General features: G+C 38.4%; 1 protein-coding gene across 1 annotated transcript in view; it reads left to right on the top strand.

Moving 5' to 3' along the window:
- Positions 1-27,046, top strand: part of NGF (nerve growth factor) — a 152,924-nt gene that overhangs the window by 37,216 nt on the left and 88,662 nt on the right. The gene's annotated exons all lie outside the window — the stretch shown is intronic.

Here is a 27,046-nt window from a genome sequence, read left to right as displayed (position 1 = left end):
AGAAATTTGGTTTTGCTTTTTTTATAGACTGTGCCGATTTTGCTTTTTCAAGTATAGCCAATTCATGTTTCTTTTGATGCCATTGGATTCTGGAACTCCAATCAGAAATGCTAACATGAAGAAGTATCTTCCTCCTTTTGCATAAGTAGAAAATATGTTCTTTATCTGTGCTACTACTTAGATTTAGTAATTTTACTTTAGACTGATAGCATTGGTGGATAAAGTGTCTTCTTTTTTTCAAGCTAGGAAAACTTCAAATCACTCCTCATCTTTAAACTGCACTGGGATAGCTTAGGCAACTTGCTATCATTAAATCCAAGAGCACTTAGACTTATATGGCACTTCATAGTGCTCTACAGCACTCTCTAAGTGATTTACAAAGCCAGCATATTGCCCCCAACAATCTGGGTCCTCGTTTTAACTATCTTGGAAGGATGGATATCAATATCAAAGATATTGGTTTTGAGTTCCTAAAATAAATGGCAAGATATAAAATTTAATAACAATAGAAATGTAATAAACCTTTATAGTATAAAATATGTAAATAAAAGGCATTGCAGAATGAATTTCTAGAGGCATTTACTGTATGAAAGCAAATTGGTCTGGATGGATTATTTGTAAATATAGAGATAATGCCAGTGTTTGGCAGATGGATTTTGTCTTAAGACTGCTTTTAAAGGAAACAAGAGCTCTTGTCTAGAAGTTAAATTGATTAATGATTTTAGACATAATTCTCAGTATATATTAAGACTCAGATAATGTAGTACATTTTTCATAAGTGCCTCTTTTAAATATTTTTAAATACTGAGATATTATCAAGGGTTGTTGGCAGGAATTTGGTTTTAGAGCGCACACAACAGTCAAAAGATATTAAGCAGTAGCTCCCATTTTAGAAATATTTTTGGTTTCCAGAAATTTCAGCTATTTATAAATGTCAGTGTTCATTTTTTCTTTCTTTCTAACATGATTATATTAAGTGCTTGGATTGAGTTTAAGGAAAATTTCTTTAAAAAATGACTTTTTCATTGCTAACTTTCCCTTGATCAGCAGTAAATAAATGGAGAAATGTCCAACAAGTTCTAGTACCTGCAATTATGAATATTCTATAATATTGTATTATGTATTTTTGAATATACTTATAAATGTACAATATTTTTGAAAAATAGAGGTTATAATTCCAGCAATCTAATATTTGTTATAAGAGTATATCACATCATAATTTATAGGATTAATGTTTTATCTCACCTCATGCATTCATATAAAAATATATTGATTATTGAATTACACCTAGTACAGTTCCCAAACATATTTAGCAGACTATAAGTTGTTTGCTGGAAATTCTGGGAATTATACTCCAATATATCTTCAGAATGAAGAAGACAGTTACTTAGGCATCCTGCAAAAACCATTATAATGTCATGTGACATAATATTCCTGCAAATGATTACTTATCCAAATTACATAATTCGTGTCCTTTGTTCAATTATGGTGCACATGTCCCTTGCCCCTCTACGCGTGTCCATACTAATATATGAAGAGACCTATACACTATTGTCAGGGAAATTTTTGGAAAAGATGTGAGATTAGAAACAACATCCCAGACTTATGCAAAACTTTCTGTAATAATATCTGGGGCCAGTACAAAAGAGTACGACTATATAGTCTGCACATGGAGAAGTATTTCATGAAAGAATTCCCTTTTTACTGTAACAAAGCCAAATCTTTAGCTGGAAGAAGTTTACTGGGAAAAGGGAAATGCTGAATGTATGTTTTCTTGCTCTTTTCTTTTTAAGCCTTAATATTGGGATACTGTTTTTACGATTGGACACCATTATATTATTTTAAAAAGTAATTACATATTACATTTCTCCATCTCAAAACATATCTTACTATGTGTTCATTGAATCTGCATCCCCTCAATCATTTTGAACACCCTGAGCTTCAACTTGCAATATTAGCAGAGGGCTGGATATCATTTCTATAAATCTGCAGTGGTAAATGACTGCTCTGTCCGTATACAAGACAAAAGGAATAGTATTCTAGTTGCTTGAGGCAGATACACTCTTCCATCACTTCCAAAATTCTCCACCACTTTGAAGAAGGAAATTGTGTCCGTGAGGTTTTTTGTTTGTTTTTTAATGTATTTTCTACTTTAATAGCACTGGGTATTATCATATAATCAAAGGTCTAATCCACAGTTCTCTGTAGCATTAGACTTTTCAAGAATTTAGATGAAAAGGAAATAAATAACAAACTGTTACAATTTACGAATGCGTGTATCTGTGGAATTATCTAAACAAAATTTGTTTTTAATGGGAAACCAAAATAAGCCCATCACCCGCAAAGTCTTGGGTTTATTGTGGCAAGCTTATAAAGAATTTTCTTAAAACAAATACTGCCCTGTGATGATTTTATTCATTTTCCTGCACAGCAGATCTAATTCCTAGACAGCATTGCAATGTTGAAGTTTCACGATGTATTCAAAGCGCTGCCTCTTAAAGTTAGTGCACACTTCAAAAATGATTCTAAAGAAGGAAATGAAGGAAGAAATTAAAGAGAATCAAGTTCAAATTTATAAGAACTCACAGAGACTGGACCTTGTGGAGGGTGGGGTGGCGGAGGTGAAGGGGGGGTAGAAGCTTTACAGAAGGGTAACAAAGAACTTGATATCCAACAAATGAAAACAGAATTTGAGAGAATGTCCTTTTATCTTAGATTTCAAAATGTTATAGAAGCAGATGGGGAAAACATAAGGGACATCATGACTAATATCTTAGCTGAATATATACATAAAGATAAACAACAGATGGAATGGGAGATAGACCTGGTCTATAGAGTGAACTCAGCATATGCCAGAACACATAATGTACCCAGGGAGGTCCATATCAAATTTCTTAGGAAAAGCACAAGAGACATAATTCTGGGTGTACAAAGGGGGCAAGCATTGACATATCACGACAGGGAGATAACCATCTTGAAGCAGATCCCAAAAAAAATTAGGGAGAAAAGGAAAAATTATTCGCAATTGGCGAATAAATTATACCAGAAAGGGGTGTGGTTTAGATGGTTGATACCTGAAGGGATGTTGATATTCTGGGAGGAGACAAGAATCAGAATCAATACACCCATAGAGGCTCAGGCCTTTATGGAAAAAAATAAAGCGAACCTAGAAAAAACAAAAGACTCTTCAACGGTGACACAGGACACGGGAGGGGCCGGAGCTCTGCCAGCGGGGGGAGAAGGGGCAACACTAAGAAAGCTCAGATCACAAAAATGAATAAGAAAATCACATTGTTATAAACAGACCGAAAGTAATAATGAAATTATATCTAGACTATACATTATAATATATAAGCTGATTGAAAAATTTTTATAGAACTAATATGCTGATTTTATACGATTTTGTATTAATGTTTTATACATAGATGTATCTTATGAGTTTGGAGGGAGGGGGCGTCTGCCATACTTGCAACTGCCAAAATTTGTATACCATTCCACCTACCCTTTTCCTTATAAATGTTTTAAAAAACCAATAAAATTTTCTGGAAAAAAAATGATTCTAAAGAAGTGCATCAATTTTAATGACTGGATTCCCTAAAACAATGTGACCTGTTTTTCTGTTACTACCATATCACAGTCAAAGGTTTCTGCTGAGATGTCATGTTCACTGAGTTTGCCAGAATGACCTGCAAAACAATTCTACTGTAGTGCATGATGGAAAGAAAAGTTTGAAGCATTGCAATGCATTTGGCAATACTTTAACCATTGTTTTAATTCTTAGAAAAAATGCAAAATTGCCAGGCAAATCGAAATTCAGGAATATGTGGAGTTCCTTCAAATTTTCTCCCCTTGTTTAGAGAAAATGAAAATGTGTTTATTGAGAACAATGTGCTCAGTCACTGGCCAGTTTGAAACAACACTGCACACTAATCAATTGGCATTTTCAGCGTTCAGCTATTGGCTAAGACATGCTGATAAAGCACAAACAATGATTAGCAGAAAGTTTTCTCTGCAAATTGCACATACATAGATATAGAGAGCCAAATATCCTGATTGTGATCATGTGATAGCAGGATACTGTGACATCATAATTGTGTGCCAGTCACCAAGCACCCAGATTGCAATCATGTGACCATGGTGATCCAGTGATTGGCTAGACCTTCAAGTACGGTCATAACTTGACTTTGAGTCATATGTACCAGTTGTTCAGCACCAGCTTAAGTTTGAACAGTTATTGAAAAAGTGACTGCTCATTAAGCAAGGACTAATTGTATTAATCTATCTTATTTTATAATTTCACAATTTACATTCTACTCTATGAGCATGTGGCAACATGTAAGATATTGGCTGTGTTTATACAATGATAAAAAAAATTAGGTATCAAAGCATACATTCAGCAAAGTATTCCAGAGAGCTAACAGGTGCTCACCCACTTCTTTATAAATGGATGAATGCTGCCATGGTTAAACACAGAGACACTAACATCATATTGTTCCATGGATAACAAATTTGAAAAATGTCATCTGTCAACAACTCTCAGCTAACTCCCCAGCTTGTTTTCTGCCATTCTTTGTCGGCTTCTGGCCACAGTCTTTTTCTCCTAAAGTATCAATGGTGGTTCTCCATGGATCATTTTTACTAGTTGCTGAGTGTAGTAGTGCCCACCTCCTGGTCTTCAGGCAAAAAAAAAAAAATCACTTGATGTCTTTTAAGTGCTCACTCATAAGGAAATGTTGGGTTTTTTAAAAAAAATCATTTAAACAGAACAAATACATATAACACAATAAAATCTTTGGTAGGGAAGGTAAGCTATTTATTTGATTTCCCATTTATGTGGATAAGAGGATTTTTATTGCAGGACTTGAGGCAATTTGGGAAAAAGTAGAAAAGGTCAAGATTGGAGAGGGGAAGTTGTAGCTATGCCTTTATTCTAATAGGCGATAGTTTCAATCCAGAATGCAATTTGCCTCTCCCTCCACATCTCTTTTGGTGCTTCTGATATTTCTCTAGAATAATTTTCTAATCTAGTGCTGAACTTTTAAGATTACAATACAAGGTCAAGGGTTAAAATGTTTTTGTTTGTTTGTGGGCAGTTGAGTGAAGATTCGAATATTATATCCTTTGGGGGACAGCAGAAATACTTGGGGACTTGAAAGCCACATAAAAGTAGGGATTTTTAATCATGTTAAAAGAGTTTCCTGTGTTACTCAGAGCTATTTGCCACAGGATGCTTGCATAGAGAGGAGATCATCATAAAGACATTTCCTTGCCTACTAATTACTTTGGATTGTACTTTATGTTGCTTTGCTAAAGAAACAATACTTCTTTGCCATTTTCAGATCCCATGAAAATAAGTTCACACTTTTTATGAATTATGTTCAAATGAATTCTCTTTGTCTGAAAACAAAAGCAGTAAGCTCAATGAATGTATTCTCATTCTGCAAAGGCTATGAGTTCATCAGAGTTTTGCCTCATTTTGAGATTAGCTTTGGCTACTTTATGGTATTTCATTGGTTTTAAATTTCCGAGTAAACTTATTTCTGATTTTGTTTTGATTTATTAAAACTGCAGCAAAGCTAGTGATTTTTACTGAAATCTGTTGAAGTCTGTTTTCTGTTTTAACAGAAATTCTATCAGGAAAAACTCTGTTTTAGGGGAACTCTTTAACTCTTACTCTTAAGCCAGCATTCTCTGTCTGTCACTTTCATAGAATTTCTTTTTATTGTTCCTGATACTTGTCTCTGCTTGTAGGCATTTGTTAGATGTTACCTTCCACCTCACCCAATCCAGAGGCTGTAGCAACATGCAACCATCATGATAGTTATAAAAAAACATCTGGATGCAGAGTTACCAGTATGCTACCTTTTTGCCTTGATCACTCTCAGAATATTTTAAAGGTAATATAGAAATTACAGCAGAGTGTCTGCATAATATTTTGAAAATATCAGTGGTTTATGTTTCATAATTACACCTCGCCTCATACTTCATTATTACTACTGGTGCCTCTCAACATTTATTTTTTTGCAAACCACCATACAACTGCACACAAATACATGTAGTCAGAAATATAAATTGGAACACAGCAATTTATTTTGTGCGGAGTGGGGTTGAAGATGTTCCATTACTTTATGACCAATAAACTCAGGTGACAATATATTAACTAAATGGAATTCTTAGTACAGTAAACTTCTGCTCGTGAGCTGAATAGGAAGAAGGGGAATGTTCATTGATTCATTTTCTCCATGCTGTTTGTGTTTCAAGATTATCAGAAATGGGGATAATGAAAATGAAAAACACTTCCACACCAGCAGCAATGAGGAATTTTTTTACTTATTTTCAGTCAATAAATATCCAACCTGATTGGTTATTTAGTGCAATGGTATGTAGAATATCGATTTCTTTGAGCTCAATGCTGTGGAAGGAGATAAATGAATCAATTTTCCCAATATTGCACAATCAGTAAAAATAATCTCCCAGTTTTGGGGGTGGGGGAGGGACCATTTGCAATGTGGTCCTAAGATTTTAGCCTTAGTCAAATCATAAGGCATGGCAAGAACCTGGAGTTATTTCATTGTTTTTGAAACAAAAGGGAATTTTGAGAGTCCTAACTCCTAAGATTTTTTTTTATTCTAAATAATTTAAATATTAAGACTCCAAATCATTCTTCACACACCCCAAATACACTTATCTAGCTAAGGGAATCATGCACATGTAGGGATTTGTATAATTTTCCAGCTGGTTCTGATAAGTAGCTTTCTTAGATTATTTGAAACTACATACCGGTATTTATTGAGAAGGAAAGCTGCCCCTCCCCCCCATCTTTCTTCTTCAGGGAACATCTAATTGATAAAGTTGATAAAGTTGACAATTGCCTCAGGTGGCAAAACAAATGGAATCAGAACAGCTGCAGTTTTTCATAGAACAAATCACCTAATAAAATATACTGATCTCTTTTACCTGCAACTGGTAATTGCAAGTTATTAGAGATCTGTTATGAGATCTGTTTGAGATAGTTTTTCTGAATGTGATAATTCTGTTTTGCCGTATGCAAAATTAGGCAGATTCTAACTGCGCATGGGTAATCCACCACCAATCTCAATATATTATTCTGCCTGTCTTTTATTTTTATTTATTTATTTTTACTATTATTATTGTTTTAACGCTTTTATTTGTAATGCTGGTCTGTGACCGTAATAAAAGTTAGTTGATTGAATCAGAGTTATACAACATTAAAGTAACTTTTTTAAAAGACTGAAAATGACAAATATTCAAAAGAAAGGACAACAGCTCCAAATATTTAATTTAAAAAAAAAGGTCAAGCATTTTCCAAAACCATGTAAAAAAGCATGTACGTGTATAAAACAACAAAAAATAAAATGTTGTTCAGATTTACCTCAAAATATGTTTTAAACCCAATTTCAACTTTGGTGAAATTGTAACTGGAAGAAAGAAGAATTCGCAATATTATGGGAACATGCATTTTCAAACCTCAAAGCTTCCAGCAGACTTTTATTTGGCTATTGCTTGATTAGCTTTACCTGCTACTGAGTTTCAGAGCTGCTCATTTTTTTTGTTATTGTAAAATTTTATTGGTTTTTTACAAATGTTTTAGGGGAAAAGGTAAATAGGTGTAGAAAAATTTTGACAGCTACATCATGCGGGAGGTAGAAATCCCCCCGAATCTCACAATTTTAACAAAAAAGAAAAGAAAAAACATCAAAATTTGATTAAACATTGGCAGCTTTTTGTTTTTACATTCAATCATCAATATATTCAATCATCTTTTATATCACTTCCAAGAGTTACATTATAACAGCAATTGCAAAATGTTTCAACTCATTTTTATGATCTGAGTCTTCTAAGTGTTGCATCCTCCCCCCAGTCTGCTGGCAGAGCTGCGGCCCCTCCCTCCTTCATATCTTGTGTACTGTCCCCTGTTTGATCTAGGAGGGCACTATTTTTTTTAATAAAGGCCTCCGCCTCCACAATTGTGTTAATTCTAATTCTACTGCCCTCCCAGAAAATTAGCATTCCTTCTGGCAACAACCATTTAAACCAGATTCCATTGCTATATAATTTCTTTGCTAATGAGGAGTATTTCTTCCTCTTATCTCTTACTTTCTTTGGAATCTGCTTAAGAATGGTTATTTCTTTGTCTTTATATTTTAGTGGTCCCACTCTTTGAGCTCCTAAGACCTCATCTCTTATGGTCTTTCTAAGAAATTTAACATGTACTTCCCTTGGCACGTTGTGTGTTCTAGCGTATGCTGAGTTAATCCTATAGATCAAATCAATATCCCACCATAGCTGTTGTTTGTCTCTTTTAATATATTCTGCTAAAATTGTGGTCATAATCTCCTTGAGATCTTCATTCTCTGTTTCTGGCAAATTTTGGAATCTAAGAAAAAAAGACATTCTCTCAAATTCCACCTTTATCATATGGTTTTCAAATTCTACATTCCCCTTCTGGCTTGCTTTAATCTCTTCCCTCAGCCCAGCCGCGCCCTTCTCCAGCACCCCTATTCTCTGTTTATTTTGTATTGTTTGTTGTTGCGTTTCTCTGAGCTGATCATTTAAATCTGCCAGTTGTTTTTTCAATTCGTCTTGTCCCTTTAAGAGAGTTTGAAACATTTGCTCAACTGATAGTTCCTTTGAGCTTTCCTCAGTCGCTTTAGGTTGTAAAAATGAGGCCAATGGTGTTTTTTGGGTAATCGGGCTGGACGTAGATGAGGTTGGGGCCGAAGACGGCTTACCAGGTGGTAATTTTTTAGGACCCATATTAGGTTCAGAGATAGCTATAAGTCTGCACAAAGAAATGGCATCTGTGGAAAGACACAACCAGGAGAAGTCACAAGACAAGCAAGTCCAGAGGAGAGCGCAGATCTCTATACAGCTCCAAGCCAGGTGGTATAAATCAATATTCCAAATCCAAGGGAGATACGTGCGAAGAGAGGCTCCTGGCGATCTCTAGGGTGTGATATAGTACAAAGCCAGAAATTCTTTCAAAAGGGAAATTCATTCATAAGTGGAAGAAGAAGGAGGAAGTTGGCCATCTTGGCTCCGCCTTCACAGGAGATCAGAAAGCAACGTCCAAAGTTTCCATAAAGTAGTTTAAAAGAATCAACTCAGCAATCCTCCTTTGCAATTGTAGCAAGAAGTCATCCTCCCATTGTTTAAAGGAAGAGAAAGTAACTTTTAACTCTCTCTCTCTCTTCCGAGAGAGAGGGATTTTCCAATTGCCACTTTTCCAAGGGGGGGTGGAAAATCCCCCTCTCCAATCTTAGCACTTCAAAGGATTGAATCCACAATTTAGAAAGGCTGCTGATCATCAATTAGATAGATTTAAAAGGAGATTGAGGGAAGCTTCCCACCTCACCGCATTTCAGCTGTAACATCCGATTAGCTGTTTCCTTCCAGGCTCCGCTCGGCGAAGGCGCGCTGTTGCGCATCCCCCATGGTCCCCGGCTCCTGGGGTGAAGCTGGAGACCCCCCTACAGCCGCCACCGATTCAGGGGGTCCCAACAAGCCACCCTACAGCAGGGGGCCCCTCCAAGGCTCCCTGTGCTCCCCCTAAGCTTAAGGGGAGCCCACCGAGAAGACAAACAGTGGACTCGAACGTCCGTCACCCTCGGGGACCAGAAGTGATCTCAGAGCTGCTCATTTTTTTAAAAAAGACTTACAGAATGCAAATATAAAATTATTCAATGAAAATATAAAATATATAACCATTAAGAATACTTTGCCTGAAGAGAATAATTTTGCAGACATACTTGCTTAGATATCATACTAACTTGTTTTGCCATTCTAAAACAGGATATTCATTATAACTGGTATGTGAAGTTCCCACATCTGGCACTAAAATAACTTGTCACTGATGTTTATGCAAATCTCTTTAATTGTCAGAAAATAGTTAAGCAGGAGGAATATGGCAAGCATTCATATTCATGGGTGTGTTCACTGTGAATATGCTTTGAAATGATAGATCAATGCCTGAATCTCTTCCTTTAGGCTATGACTTTAAACAAAAAAGAATGCAACATATTTTTGTGATTTCATTTCCTTTTGGGGTTTTTTCTTTCTTTCATACAGCACGTAAGCTAAAAACCACAATAAGAAAGATGGCCCTACTCAGGCTAGAGATAAAAGGCATAAACAAATAGATATGTGAGATCTATAGCTGATATCTGTATACAGCCAACTTGACATTTGTTCTGGCCCTGACTTGACTGATACTCTCTTGTCCAATATAGAGAGGAAAGGAAGTGGCACCTTTAGATGCCAAAGCAAAGGAACCTAAGGCCAAGGTGAAGGGCACAAAACCTGATACTTTTCAGCAACTAGAGATTTGCCTGGTGGAAGACCTCTGGACAGCTGCTCCACCAAGAAGAGTTTAATTTGTTGTTTCCTTATTGGATGCGTGTTTGTCTCTGTATCTTTTGCCCTAATGCTCCCTATTGATGAGAGCAGCAGAGATTCTGCTAGGAAATAACAACAACAGCAAAGACAACTACAGAGGGGGGCACCAAAGGGCAGATATCTAAAGCACCGTTGTCTTATTTTTTGTCTTGGTCACTGTGAAATGCAGTGCAGATCATTCTCAAGGATGCATTGCATTAGTCATGTTTTCTTCTGTGCACACTGCCACAAGAGTTAAACAAATGAAAAAGCTGCTTCCTAAGGCATCTCATTTCTGTTCCTATACAACTAAGCCCGCATTTCTCTCTGTGATTAGAATTGCCCACTTGAGCTTTGGAGAACGACCGCTATGATAGACACGCTCAAACTCACAACAGAAAACATGTGTGACAACACATTTTAATTTTGCCATGGAAAACAGTGAAGTTTCAATTCATCTGTTGGGCTAATGCTGCGAGGAAAGAATTTTTGTCACCAGGAAATCATTGTAGAGATGACATAGGCTAAGCAATCAAAAGAGCGAACTGTTAAGAGAGAAACCATTCCGTCCATTTACAACAACAAAGAAGGCATTCATTCCAGAAGATTTGTTATGCAGTGAATGGCTGGCTATGAAATATGCTATGCATGATTATTATTCACACATAATAATTGGGGGGGGGGATCAAATAGCTACAAGCAGCACCTGCTCCACAGAGGGTGAGTATCATCAAGTGATTATTAATAAAGCACTATAGTTAATGATGCACCACAGTGTAAAATTTATTCACACTGAAAAAATCCATCTGTTATAGTATGACCAGTGAGCAGGATATATCTGCACAAATATTCTTTTGCACATCATGGGTAGTTTTTCCAATTATTGTGAGATGTTGCATCCCATAATATCCATCCTACATGGGCTTTTGGAAACTGAACCCTAACCGATCTGACTATGACCATTGCTATCAGCATTGCAAGGAAAGCTTGTCATTGGCATTGGGTAACAGGCTGATGCTCAGAATATCTCAGGGAAGCTTTCCCTGTTGTTGATCCATCACAGGGCACCATTCCTCTTACATTGCTTTTGGAAACCATCAGCATAAAGCAGAGAGTGGCAAATTTCATAGTTACATGATATCATGATCGCTCTGCCAGAACAGAATTAAAGAAGAGATCAAAGAATTCAAATCCCATGTGTGAACAAAGGTTCATATATTTGGGTAGGAATCTTGGATTATTCTTGCCTTGAACATTGATCCAATTCTTATAACCCAATTGATCATTAGAAGGAAACCTAACTGGGAAATTCACAATATTTTCATTCACATTTTAGAAGTAATTGTTTTAAATTACTGTACCAACCAATTGCAATTAATTTTGAACTGTGCAACATACCTGACTGATGAGAAGCATATCTGAAACCATAAATCAGGGGTGTCCAAACTTGGGAACTTTAAGACTTGTGGACTTCAACTCCCAGAATTCCCCAGCCAGTTGGGGAATTCTGGGAGTTGAAATCCACAAGTCTTAAAGTTCCCAAGTTTGGACACCTCTGCCATAAAGCTGAGGCTTTTGCTTTATTAGTTCAGAAAAGAAATATAATATCTTTGGAGCCCTGAAGCTTGAATGTGCAGCCGTTACTAATTCTTCTGAGAGACATGATGTGACTACTCAAGAAGGAAAATGATGTAAGCAAATAATTTGCTGACTATTTAGACATCAAAAAAGAGGAAACCTATTAAGTAAGGATGAATGGGATTTTTTACATTCATAGATATGCAGGTCAACTTGTTGAGAATTTCAGTCTGACACAGCCAATTAGCCACAGTATCGTCAGTGAAGTAGGATACAAAAGAATTCTTTATGGTTTTATATAATAGTATATAGTGTGCATGTGTGTGTGTGTGTGTGTGTGTGTGTGTGTGTGCATGCGTGTGTGTAGAGGAGGGTGTGATTGTATAAAGAATAAGCAGAGGGGGTAGTTCTATCTCTGTTCAATAATGGGATGGAAAATTAATTCCCATGAAGCCTTGAAAGGAGATAGGAATTAAGATGAGTTGAGTAATGGAGTAGTTTGAAGGATTTATGTATATATCTGAAAGATCCTGAGCTCTCCCACTTCTCCATAGGGGAAGATTTAGGATTGTTCTCCACTGTACCTTTAAGCTGTTCCTGTTCTATGTTGATGCTTAGCTGGACTCCAAGCTGGTTTAAGAAAACTGGTTTGGGACATATCAGTAATTGTTTGCCAGATGTTTAGCCTGGATTACCAGCACCAGCTACTGCATAATACAACCATCCATCCACCCATCTCCTAGACCAGTGATGGCGAACCTTTTTTGGCTCGCGTGCCACAAGTGGGGGGAGCGCAGGGGGGTCAAGTGTGGGCGTGCTGCACCCATAATGCAACGTGCGAGCCCCCCAGTGCGCATGCACGCAAAACGCGTGACCCCCCCATTTTTACATGTTTTTTTTGCCCTCCCCAGGCTCCAGGGGCTTTATAGGAGCCTGGAGAGGGCGAAAAGAGCCTCCCCCGACCTCCCGGAGGCCCTCCGGAGGCTTCAGGGACTGTCCAGAGGCTTCCCTGAAGCCTTCGATGCGCTTAAAACCACCCTCCGAGCAAACCGGAAGTGACTTCCGGTTTGCTTGGAGGGTGGTTTTAAGCGTTCCGAAGGCTTCAGGGAAGCCTCCGGATGGTCCCTGAAGCCTCCGGGGGGGCGGGGGAGGCTGTTTTCCCCCTCCCCAGGCTCCTATAAAGCCTCTGGAGCCTGGGGAAGGCGAAAAATAGCTTTTAAAAAGGTGAACTCAGCTGGCCAGCGCGTGCATGCGCGCTGGCCAGCTGACAGGGCAGCGCCTCGCGTGCCCTGACAAATGGCTCCACGTGCCACAGGTTCGCCATCACGGTCCTAGACAATTCCTAGACTGCTGTTCTAACCTTGCACACCAGAAAAGCAATCTCTTTTCTTACTTTGAGCAGATTTTACTACATATGGATACTTTGGAGGAAAGTGGTTTTTTTTTATGCAGTTTAGGAAATTAAAGTATGAAAAAGCCATTTTATAAATAGCAATCATTTTTAAAATCTTCTTCCCTGATCACTGCTGCAGTAACTCTCAGACTACTCTGTCTGTAGTTTTATGTTGTAATGCTTCCCTGACAAGTACAGGATCAGTGTGCTGAAATGCAGCATAATTTTAAAAATTATTATTTCTCTTTACTTGCATTATCCACTTTACTTCTTTCTAATTTTTAATAAGTTCGCTGTTGCTGTATTTTATTGTTGTTGGTTTTTTGCTATTGCTTGAATTAGAACATTTATTGTAGCTACCAAACAGCTTTATATGCAGTACTTATTTATTTGGGGCATCTGAGTGCTTGGAAAAAGAAAAAAATATTGAAGCTCCAGCATTTCATCAACATACTAATAAACTGTTGTTGTGTATTCTTTAAGCAAGCACAAGAGACTGGCAGCTCGAGAAAACTGGTGGTTAGGAAAAGAAATTGTTTAATAGGTCACAGTCACAGTGGGATGAGGATAGATAAGGGACTATATGGTCAGTTTCTGCCCTCCAGAATTAATTGAGCATCAAACTTTGTTCTTCCCCAAGTTCTATCCTATCAGCATGAAATTAAAGGATTTAATTCACTGAATAAGTAACAGGGCCGTGATGGCGAACCTATGGCACATGTGCCACAGGTAGCACACGGAGCCATTTGTCAGGGTACGCAAGGCGTTGCCATGTCAGCTCCAGCGCACATGTGCATGCTGGCCAACTGACTTTGGCCTTCTTTTGAGGCCATTTTTCACCCTCCAGAGGCTTCTCTGAAGCCTCCAGAGCACAAAAAACCAACCCTATGGGCAAACCGGACGTTCAGGAATGGACTTCTGGTTTGCTCATAGGGCTGTTTTTCGCCTTCAGGAGGCTTTCCTGAAGGCTCCCGAGTGCAAAAAACGGTCTTATTGCCAAACTGGAGGTCACTTCCGGTTTGTTCGTAGGGCCACTTTTTGCCCTCCTCAGCCTTCAAAAACAGCCCTACAAGCAAACAGTCCATTTTTTGCCCTCTGGAGCCTTCAGGGAAGCCTCCTGAAGGCTCATGAAGGCAAAAAACGGCCTTACAAGGAAACCGGAAGTCTGTCCCTGAACTTCTGGTTTGCCCATAGGGCTGGTTTTTCACATTCCGGAAGCTTCAGGGAATCTCCTGAAGACTCCGGAAGGCCTCTGGGGAGGCGTGGGGCTGTTTTTTCCCTCCCCAGGCTCCTAGAAAGCCTCTGGAGCTTGGGGAGTGTGAAAAAAAGTGCAAAAAGCACCGGGGAGGAGTGCTGGTCACATGCTCATGCACGCAGAGGGGGGAAGCATGTGCATGTGTGGCAGTCCTGCGCACGACCCCCTACACTCCCCCCACTTTTGGCACACGAGCTAAAAAAGGTTTGCCATCACTGTACTAGGGAGTCCCGTTTGCCTGATAAGGAATTTTAAATGTACTGCATGAACTTCCTTGCATATTCATCTGCAACACTGTCAGATCTATCTATATATGGCATCTGCAAATCATGCCCAAAAGAAACTGACAAAAGTTTCATAAGAGATATTATTGCTATCAGAAGATTTGCCATTCATAGGTTTTTATCAATCGGCGAAACCATTAACAGAATCTAATTTTAAAAATTGAGATTAAAAATATTTGGCAGTTGATTTTTCCAGTATCAATAACTGGTTGCTTATATGGGACACACATTTAATAAAGTGTTTTTCCAGAATGAATTTCTGTTCTTTCAGTGAAGGAGTTGTCAACTGCCTTCTGCAAGCTATATGGTTGCCAGAATGCTGTTTATGATTCACCTAGAAGGAATGGTACGGATCAAAGCTTTTGGCTGAGTATTTTCCCTAAGAATTTTTGTTCAGACCTGGAAAACTGCAATATGACACAGGGAATCTGTTTCTTTTTGTGATTTGTTTTACTCTTGTGGATCTGTGCCTGAATAGTTCTGGGAAACTAGCAACCTCATTGTACTTTAATTAGAAGATTTAATTTTTCCCTAGCAACTTGTTTTGATGTCAAATAACAAAGACATCAGAAGCTGTCAAATCAAGCAATTCTGTGGGAAAAACCTGCTTGAAATGTCTGAGTAAGACTATTATTATAAAACTCAGCTTCACAAAGAAGCAAATAAATATGGCAGAGTGGCATGTTTTTAAGGCAACAGCAGACCAAACATTGTGTTCATATAATTCCTTATTCATTCATTTTCACAGACACTGAATGGACTTTGGGCCAGTCACTCTCTCTTAGCCCAACTCACTTCACGGGGTGAGTTTTGAGCCATTTACTAAAATAATAAAGGTGGCATTAAAAAGTCCTTAAAAAGCTGTGGCATATGAAGCAAGCTTGCCTGGAAATAAAACACACAATAAAATGTCTGTCTTGGACACTGGGTTGGGAGGACAGAAAACAGAGGTCAGCTCCAGATGACTGCCTTTCTAGCCCACTATCTGAAGCAGCTGCTTCATTCCATTTAATGTTAAGGTTGAATCTTGTTCCATTTTCAGAGTTTCTCAATGGACACTATAGCTAAGCATGATTTGAACTGCTGGCATTGTCCCAACACTGCAACAACAAAGCTGTCTGGAGGAGCTGCTAAACCATCCTTTCAGTCCAACAAGGCATGCTTTTATTGGACATAGTTCTTTCCCTTCAGAATGAACATTTCTATCAGCAAAGCATATGAGCCAACAGATTTGCAGAATCCAACATAAACATATCACAACTGTTTGTTAAAAACCCACAACAGCCTACATCCAAACTAAGTAAAAGAAATCATAAAGTATCAGGCTGGAAAGCAGAGCAATCAAAAAGAAAGAGATGGATATGTGAAGACTAGAAAGAGATTATGAAGAAATGAAACAGATTTCATGTGACATTTAAGGGGGCAGTTTTCACTCCATCCTATAGCAGAATAACAGAGTTGGAAGGGACCTTGGAGGTCTTCTAATCCAACCCCCCTGCTCAGGCAGGAAACCCTATACCATTTCAGACAAATGGCTGTTCATTTGCCTTTCTTCTTAAGAAAGTTTAACTTTTCACTCGACAGGTGAGTGGCTAATTTTTTTACTACCGGTTCAGGTGCGATCCCACTTGTGCTTCCGTGCGCAAAATCCGGGTGGGTGGGTGGAGCCTCCAACTGCTGCTACTACTAGTTTACCCGATCTGGGCCGAACTGGCAGCAATCTATCTCTGCATCACTCATCAGTTCTATCATCTCTGAATCTTTTATATTCATGTGCCCTTCAGCCTTTTCCACCAAGCCTGCAATATTCAAACCATCCTCCTTTTCTTTTACATCTGCCACATCTGTTACCCTTCTCTTCCTGTTTTTCTAATTGCAATTGTATGAACATAACATCAAACAAGAGAGTAGCTCAGCCATTGGTGTATTTTTTTTCTTCCATGCTTCAGGTGTGCTATCCTGCTTTTCATTTGTAAAAGAATTGTATTATCATTGGTTTATTGATGGACCAATACAGTTTTATAGTACATGTACAATGCTCTAGACCAGTGTTTCTCAAACTTGGCGACTTTAAGTCCTGTGGACTTCAACTCCCAGAATCCCCCAGCCAGCATAGCTGGCTGGGGAATTCTAGGAGTTGAAGTCCACAGGACTTAAAGTCGCCAAGTTTGAGAAACACTGCTCTAGACATTGAAATATTTTTTGGTTGTTGGAGAGGGTATGGTGCAATTGATAGCTGGCTTCTGTTGTAGAATAACAAACAACTCTTCCTGCCCATTTCTTCCAAACGCAATCCATTAAATGAAAGCTACATTAGATTTGAATGTATTTAAATATATAAAAAATATTTCGAAGGAGAACCGTTACTGAACCAAGCTGTTACAATTTCTCCATTCATAGACTGGTTTCACAAAACACATTCATGTCTCTTTTTCTGTTCCATAGTCTGATTTGCAAGCTTGGCAAAAAACTGCATCTGATTTTGAGGGAGGAAGGTCAAGCATAGTGAGGCTCAAGAAAATCATCATAGAATTGGTAAATATTGTAACAACCAACCAGTGAAATGCCTACCAAGTTCCAGGCATTAGAAAGACATTTAAAGCTTTTCTGCTCACAGAAAAGGCATTACTTGTGAATAGAACGTTACTCATGAAGTGTTCTGTTTGTCAAAAAGAAAAGCATTTTCTTTATTAATTTTGGTTATGCTTTCTGTCAATTATATTGTGTAGAGCAGTATTTTTCAACCTTGGCAACTTGAAGATGTCTGGACTTCAACTCCCAGAATTCCCCAGCCAGCGAATGCTGGCTGGGGAATTCTGGGAGTTGAAGTCCAGACATCTTCAAGTTGCCAAGGTTGAAAAACACTGCTCTAGAGACTGCTTGTTCCACTTCAGAATTTTCAGAAGTAATTTTCTAGTCTCACAGAAAGAATGTGCCCCACATCCAGGTCATGGTTGTCCCAAAAGTGCTTTTTCAAAAGGCAACTGGGCTTTGTTTTTTTTCTTTGAAGATGTTTTGCTTGTCATCTACGAAGCTTCATATCTTCAAGGAAAAAACAAAGAAAGTCCAGTTGCCTTTTGATAAAGCATCTTTGGGGCAACCTGGATGACTGAGAATCTCCATAGACATCACAGAAAGAATTTCAGTCCTCTTTCTAAGAGAAGGCTTCCAGAGGGAACATGATATGCTTTAAGACTTAATCTTCAGAACTCTATGTTTGGGAGTCCTGAATTGTCTGTGAAGGACTTCTAATTCCTTACTTTGATCAAATGTAAAAAAAAAAAACCTCAACTTTTGTGTTAGAAAAAAATCATTTCTTCTTGGTAGGAAGCTCTCTTCTACAGCACATGCCATCCAGAGGAGTCTCATAGAATACAATATCAGAAAACATAACACAAGGCAGTTGAATGTGCCAAGTGCTTTCTCTGTGCAACCACTAGTTCCTTTGTGAAGGGGAACTAAATCATTGGCAACCACTGAGAGGAGTTTTAGGCATCTTACATGTAAAGATATTCAAGCTATTAGCAAGGTTGCATTTTCTCCACCCCCTTCATTTGGTGCGAGAAAAGTTTCATATTCATCAATCTATTCAGTTATAGATTTTTATAGGTTGAAAGTTTTGAAGGATTAGAAACAAGAACCTGATATTACTTAGTCATGGCTCACAGAGATCTGGAGTCAATTCTGTGCAGGTCCTGTAAGTGCCTTTTACTTATTTCTTCCTCAAGGGTTCCTCCTTCTATCAGTAGACCCCTTACTTCTTTTTCCCAACTTCTTTTTCTTTTCTAATACTGCAGGCCCACTCAGCATCCAGTCCCCATTGCCAGCTCATTCACTTTTTTTGGTCCAATGTTCTACAGTAGGTCACAGAACTGTTTATGAGCCTAACTCTGAACAGTCTGAAAATCATATTGTAACTACCATTTATTGTGTTAGTCTAATATTAGCCTATTACCTTGATGTCTAAAAGATATCATTAACAATTCGGCTCTAAGAACATTTAATAAAAGATGCCTCATAAAGAACCTGTGACCCTGTCATATACTGTTTATATGATAATCTATATAACAGTACTGATAACAGTATTAATCTATTCTTCGACATTTCTCAGTGTTTCCCATCCAAATTCCACTTGTTTTCACAGCTGGCTGCTGATACTCCCAGCCAACTTTTATAGCTAATGTTGGTTAGAGGATTCCCAACCACATACTATTTTTACTGTTTATTTCATCATCTTCTTGAAGTTTCTCATATATAAAGTTCACAGAATTTCCATTTTTCCATACATAAGTATATTGAATTAAGGGGGATCAAATAGCATGCAATTCTCAGCATGCAAGTGTCTGTACAACTATATTGATGCACAGTTGAAATGCATCCCAAAATTTCATAGTTTTCTTATTTCCCATGGACTTATTAGTGGCACTTATTTGACAGAAGCCATGACATACAGATGGAATTCTTGTCATATATGTTTTTATATTTTGAATCCAAAGTAGAATCAGTAAAAGGATATTTCTTTATCACTTCAGCTGTCCGTGTTATTCATTTCTGTATAATTCAATTGGCACTGTTGTCATGCTATTAATTTTGTGGCTTTTTATTAATGTAATGTATGAATGAAATCATTCATTCATTTTATACTTTTCTTTTACACATTAAGAAAGCTAGACTAATAGACCACAATTAACCCAACGCCCTCCTTAGAGCACTACGTTCAAGAGTATTTTTGAATCACTCTCATGTTTTAACTCGTACATTTTTATTTATTTATTTAAAATGTTCATACAAAATAATTCTGGGCAGCTTAAAGGAATATACAAAATAACAATACATAATAAATAAATAAAACTATTTTACACAACCAAAGTGCAAAATAACATTCATATCTTAAACATATATGTTCTTAAACATATAAATTCCCATCCTGGCCTAATTCCTGAAAAAATAAGATATTGACTTAACCAATTTCATTGTATTTAAGTACAATAACAATAAAGATTATACTTATGTGCTATTTGTTTAATTGACCTTTATGATAATCCTAAAAAGAAAATGTTTATTATTTTTTCTTAGGGCTGCTGAGAACATGCAATAATATGGAGTCAAATATTCTCCCAGATGTGCTCTAAAATGGATTGGTATTTCAGACTGCAGTGTCAAGACCTTGCTCTTGAGTCTGGAGGCAGAAGAGATGGCCAATCTGCTAAGGAATGTGAAGAACTAAAATTAGGCTCTCATAGGCACCAGCTCTGAACCTTAGATGGTAACTTCTGTTCTCTTATGTTGCCATCTCTGTTCAATGTCTTCCGGGTCTAGAAGACTTTTAAAAAGTCTTCATTCTTTGAACAGACAATGCTGCCTTGAGAATATTCTACTGTATACTGAAGAAGAAATTTGTCATGTCTTAAAGTTCACCTCTAGTCCTCCTTAAAGCAAGTTCCTCACTGGGAGCTATCCACAGTGCTGCAACCACCATCCTTCTTGCCTTGTGGATGCCAGTTACACAGAGAATATAACAAGGTAGATGACCATATCTTTGAATACCACATGCGCACGCAAACAGAGATACACACTTTAAGTTTTCTTCCTGCAACTAGAAATAGTACAGTTAGGATGGCTGGCTAAAGCCTTGGTCCCTGATGTGTTACTTTACTATGTCCAGAGTCCTTTTATTTCAATATTTATCTACAGCGCTTATAATTCTGAAACACATGTTGTGGAAAAAAATATTGCTCAGTGAATTTGAAATGGACTAAAGTTGTTCTTCAACACATCAATTTGACCCATGTATGCCCAGCCAATTTGATCTTACTGAGAAAACCAGCTGGAAGCAGGGCGAAGTATGGTGTTGCTGCTTTTACACAGCAATTGAAATGGATTCCTACTGGAACTTAAGTTAGCTCCTATTGAAGCTGCTTTCTGGAAGTAATTAAAAACAGACCGGTTTCAGAAGAGGTTTAATTATCTTCAAATTGACAATGGATGCTTTAGAACAGAAGTTTATGCCTGCCTATAAAACTGCCAAGAGTTCTATGGGATGGTTGGGGGTGAGGAATCTGTAGAAATAATAATACAATACAATACAATACAATACAATACAATACAATACAATACAATACAATACAAGAATAGAATAGAATAGAATAGAATAGAATAGAATAGAATAGAATAGAATAGAATAGAATAGAATAATTTATTGGCCAAGTGTGATTGGACACACAAGGAATTTGTCTTTGGTGCATATGCTCTCAGTGCATATAAAAGGGGGAAAAAAGAAAGAATCAAGAATCATAAGATACAACAGTTATTGATAGTCATAGGTTACTAATAAGCAATCAAATCATACTAGGATTGTAAAGATATAAGCAACATGGTTATAGTCATAAGTGGGAGGAGATAGGTAAAAGAAAGGATGAGAAAAATAATGGTAATACAGTCTTAGTAAGCAGTTTGACAGTATTGTGGGAATTAAATGTTTAGCAGAGTGATGTTATTCGGGGGGGAAAACTGTCCTTGTGTCTAGTTGTTCTGGTGTGCAGTGTCCTATAGCGTTGTTTTGTGGGTAGAAGTTGAAACAATTTATATCCAGGATATGAGGGGTCTGTAGATATTTTCACAGTGCTCTTTCTGACTTGTGCAGTATACAGGTCCTCAATGGAAGGCAGGTTGGTACCAATTGTTTTTTCTGCAGTTCTAATTACCCATTGAAGTCTGTGTTTGTCTTGTTTGGTTGTAGAACCAAACCAGACAGTTAAAGAGGTACAGATGACAGACTCAATAATTCCTCTGTAGAACAGAATCAGCAGCTCTTTGGGCAGTTTGAGCTTTCTGAGTTGGCGCAGAAAGAACATTCTTTGTTGTGCTTTTTTGATGATGTTTTTGATGTTAGGTGTCCATTTTAAGTCTTAAGATATGATAGAACCTAGAAACTTGAAGGTCTCTACTGTTGATACTGTGTTGTCTAGTATTGTAAGATAAACAAGGAAAAAACAGATCAGAAAGGGGCTTATTGTCATATTCAAGCTTGTCCTTGAAATGTATGTCAACATTAATATTTATATAACACAGTGCATGGGTACATTTAATGCAGAAAAACAATTCTATAACTGAAAGGTATTTGCCAATTATTTCCCCAGATTTTTATTTTAAAAACTCATTTTTTCTACAAGATGAATACTAATATCTCAAAGATGTCAAAGATAACTTATAATTCAGCAACAATTAAACATTATCTGCTTATCTAAAGTGTACATGATAGCATCTCTTCATATGGTCTTTTTCATAGGGACAGGAAGGAATGTGTGGACAAACAAGATGAACTTGGACATAGGAATTAACACATAGCAACTGTTAAAATTAATGCTGTCCAAAATATTTGCCAACAATTTCCCCAGATTTTATGCTTGTTCTACTTATTTTATTATCGAAAACCTGATAGTAGATCTAGGAAATGTAATATGTTTCTGTACCAAGAGAGATGGCCTTGTATCCTATGATAGGAAGAAGAAGAAGAAATTCCTATTGCACTTAAGACTGGTTAGAATTCCATTGAAAAGATTAGTAACACATATTAGAAAGCTTAATGCTGTGTACAGCATCATAAATACCATTAAAGATCATAAATAGATGAATCTTTCTTATCAGTTTCCTTTCTCCAGTGCTTCAAGTTTGTATAATATGTGTTGTCTGTAACATTTGTGTGTGACATTCTACTGTGTCAGAAATGAAGAGCATGTTTGTATTCAAAGAAAGAGTTGCAAACCAGTCCAAGCACTTCTTATATGGGTAGCCTTCGACTTACGACCACAAGTGAGCCCAAAATTTCTGTTGTTGTGAGACATTTGTGAAGTGAGTTTTGCCCCACTTTGCAACCTTTCTTGACACAGTTTTTAAGTGAATGACTGCAGTTGATAAGTTAGTAACCCGGTTGTTAAGTGAATCTGTCTTCCCCATTGACTTTGCTTGTCAAAGGTCGCAAAAGGGGATCAAGTGACCTTGGGACACAGCAATGGTCATAAATATGAACCAGTTGCCAAGCATCTGAATTTTGATCATGTCACTATGGGGATGCTGCAAAGGTTGTAACTTTGAAAAACGTTCATGTCACATTTTTCAATGCTGTTGTAACTTTGGACAGTTATTAAGCAAATGTGAAGGATGTGTGTTTCTGTTTTATTTTTATAGTTACAATGTACACCGAAGATAGCATTTAATTTCATTGTACAAGGTGCAGTGACAATAAAGTAAACTAAATTAAACTGTTGTAAGTTGAGGACTACTTGAATATGGCCAGTAAAACAAGAACAAAGGATCACACTTAGTGATTTAGCAGTACTGCTTGTATTCTTCATGTCCTGTCCAAAAGATTTTACTGTCCCTTTAGCCCAGGGGTGTCCAAACTTGGGAACTTTAAGACTTGTGGACTTCAACTCCCAGAATTCCCCAGCCAGGCTGGCTGGGAAATTCTGGGAGTTGAAGTCCACAAGTCTTAAAGTTCCCAAGTTTGGACACCCCTGCTTTAGCCACTCACTAGTTTCATCCTGTAAACACAAGCTGAAATATTTACCTGGAGTTATTTGACACAAAAATCTTATAAGCACTGAGACCTTCAGGGAATACAGCATGTATTCCAAGTACATGTAAGAACAGCATAGAAGTTGTTTAGATTTTGCATGCTCTTTGCTAAAAGCTTTGTTCATCTATGCTGCTTTGTGAAGTGAAAGCAGCAAGGTGAATGCTGGAAATGCAAACACATCAAAGCATGGCGCAGACTTTGGGTCTTTACTAGGACTCTCTCCCCATGCCACATCCTTAGCAAATGTTATTCACTGTAGGCAAAAAGAAATAAAACAACAACAACAACGCCGTAAATACTGTAAATAATCTCCACTCTTAGAACCTTTTGAAATTTAGCAAGGCAAATTATTTTTGCAAGATGTGTTATTTCAATTTTAACCAGTATAAAAAATCTTTATGGTTTTTAAAACATACTTATTGCACTATCCAAACCTCTGTACTTGTTTACTAACTTCCCCTCATAAACATTTATTATACTTTTAAATACCACCCAATTAGAGGTCAAACAAGGAAAAAGGATTACAGATGTTGGCAGGCTTCAGTGAGAAGTTTCAGATTTTTGAATCGGATCCTGCTATGAATCAAATTAATCAGCCTCTGACTTGGTTGATTAAAATATGCATGTTTTCTAAGTTGCGAATTGGAATTTGAACTTTAATGATAACTAACTGCAAATTCTGGATACAAGAGCTTCTGTGCTTCACTTTTGAAGCTATCTGTCTGATCTGTTTGAAGTTTGCAGAATAAAGTATTGGATTTAGTTTTCTAAGATAATATCACTTTTAATATGCCTATCAAGGCCCACAATAGTTCAACAACTTTTATTTGAAGTAAAAATAGATACAGCAGAAAGAAAAGTTACAACTGTTACACAGTGTTCATTATAAATATTAAGAAATAGTGATGGATATCAGATACTGGCTAAATATTTACCAAGTAATAATTGTTTATCAGGTAAAGAAAAGGTAACTGATAATTTAATTAAGTAAACATCAGTGTATTTGATGTACTACTTCGCATTAATCAACTGTATATTTAACTAATTAAAATAAATACCAATGTATCTCATTGGTGGTGATGTTTTGACAGCATTTTGTAAAGACAAATATCTACCATATACTTTTGGGACCAAGAAATACATATATTCAGTCTACTACAATTTGAATGCGGGTCATCAGTTCTTTTAAGGACTGATGCAACTTAGTTTTTGGCCCCAAAATGAAGGTCTCCAGTTAAAGTCTTGTGGTCTGTGCATTATAAAAACAAGGGTTGTGGGATTGTTGGAATCCAAAAGCTTAAAGATTTCAGGGTGGGTTCCCTCCCCCTTCCCCCCTCCCTCACCAAAAGAAGCACCTTAGACGTGTGATGAGGCTCTTATTTTAGCCATAGCACCAGCAACTCTGAACACGCTTTGCATAGTTTGGCTTGTTACCACAAGACCTAAGTATCTTTAAATCCTTGTGATAAAAGTACCATTCAGAATTGTCAAAACACCTCCATTCTAGTACTGTGCATTTCTTTCATTTTTTTCTTTTTCTTGATTTTTTTTTTAATGTACTCAGTTATCCCAAAAAAAGCATGCACGTACAGGGCAAGGAGTTCCTGTTGTTTCTTTCAGATTGATAACACACTTGCAAAATACAAACTGTCCCTCAAACTTGGCAATATTCGCTTCTAATTATTACTGACCACATTTATCAAGCACAGAGAAAAGGAACGTTGGTCCTACCTGAACGTTCTTCACAGCGTGGCGCAAGATGGTCCAGAAGTGGGAGTTCAATCCTTATTTGCCCAAGAGACTGAGTCAGAATTGAAGCCATGCCTCCAGCTTCCCCTGCTGACTTCCCATTCTGACGAGGCGCAGCTCCAACTAGGGAAACACAAGAAGAACAGGCCCTGCCTGCAGCATTAACAGCCCCTGGGACATGGACATAATGCATCAAACAAGGGGGGATCTGGACCATCCTGTGCCACACTGAGAAGAACGTTCAGGTAGGACCAACGTTCCTTCTTCAGATGATGGCGCAGGAAGATCCAGAAGTGGGACATACCAAAGCGGCAGTCCCTAGTGTGGGAACTCATTGGTCCGTGGAACCTGAGGGAGCATGAACCCCCTGAAGCACCCTACGACTGAACGATGCTTCAGCAGATGCAAAGGCATCGAGCCGATAGTGCTTGATAAATGGTGATGGGGAAGCCCACGTCACTGCCCTACAAATATCCCCAATCGGAACCTGAGTGTTCCATGTAGCCATGGTGGCCGTGCTCCTAGTGGAATGGGCTGTTATCCTTTGAGGCACTGGCTTACCCCGGGCCTCATAGGCCCGGGCAATGCAAGCCCATAACCACTGCCCAATGGCAGTAGGGCACACCCTAGATCCTATCGCTGATGGCTGGAATAAGACAAACAATGCCTCAGTCTTCCTGGAAGGCTCTGTCCTCTTAATATAAATCCAGAGAGCCCTCCGTATATCCAACTTGTGCAAGGTCTTCTCCTTTTTATGCGTGGGATTTGGACAAAAATCCAGGAGAACTAACTCCTGAGTCCTATGAAAGTATGAATTAATTTTGGGAATGAACACGGGGTCGAGTCTCAAAATGATTGTGTTAGGATGGAAAATACAGAGGTCCTCTCTGACCGATAGAGCCCCCAGCTCGGAGATCCTCCTTGCAGATGTGATGGCGATCAAGAAGGCCACCTTGAAGGTAAGGAACTGCAGGGAGACTATTCTCAGGGGCTCAAAGAGGGATCCACGAGAGCCAGAAGAACCATGGACAAATCCCATGACAGGAATCTGTGAACTACCGGGGACAGAGATTTGCTACCCCCTTCAAAAACCTCTTCACCACAGGACGGCAGCTCAGATCCTCCCAATCGTCCAGCACCAGGACAGTGGACAGGGCTGAAACCTGCCTACGAAGGGAATTATGGGACAGGCCCCTCCAGGACAGCAGGCAGAGATGGGCACTTGGGATCCACCTGCGCTGAGCGGCACCAGCTACAAAAATAGACCACGTGGCGTCATAAATTCTGGTCGTGGAAGGTCGCCTAGAGGCTACGATGGTTTGAATCACCCATGAGGAGAGCTTTGCCTCCTTCAGGATCTCCCTTTCAAATGCCTGGTGGTCAACTGGAGCTACTGCAGCTCCGGATGAACCAGGACACCCTGGCGAAGGGAGATCCACTCTTGCAGGATCCTCCAGAGTTTTGCAATGGACAGACCTACAAGGTCCGCAAACCATGGTCTGCGTGGCCTATATGGGGTGACCATGATTACCTCCGCCCCCTCTGCCACAATCTTCTCTAGCACCCCCGGAATCAACGGGAGTGGGGGCAAAGCATAAAGCAACCCCGGGGTCACTTGCTGCACAATGCACTGCTCCCCTCTGCTCCCCAAGTTGGGAACCTCATAAAAAACCTGGGGAATTGGGTGTTTTCTGGAGATGCGAAGAGGTCCACCTCTGGCCATTCAAATCTCCAGCAGATCTCCTTGAACAGCTCTGGATCCAGCTGCCACTCCATCTGATCCACCGTGGCCCCGCTCAGCCAATCCACTTGGT

Source organism: Natrix helvetica (genome assembly GCF_964273705.1).
Source record: "Natrix helvetica genome assembly, chromosome: 3".
In the NCBI taxonomy this organism is placed as follows: Eukaryota; Metazoa; Chordata; class Lepidosauria; order Squamata; family Natricidae; genus Natrix; species Natrix helvetica.
This window is presented reverse-complemented; position numbering and strand designations above follow the sequence as displayed.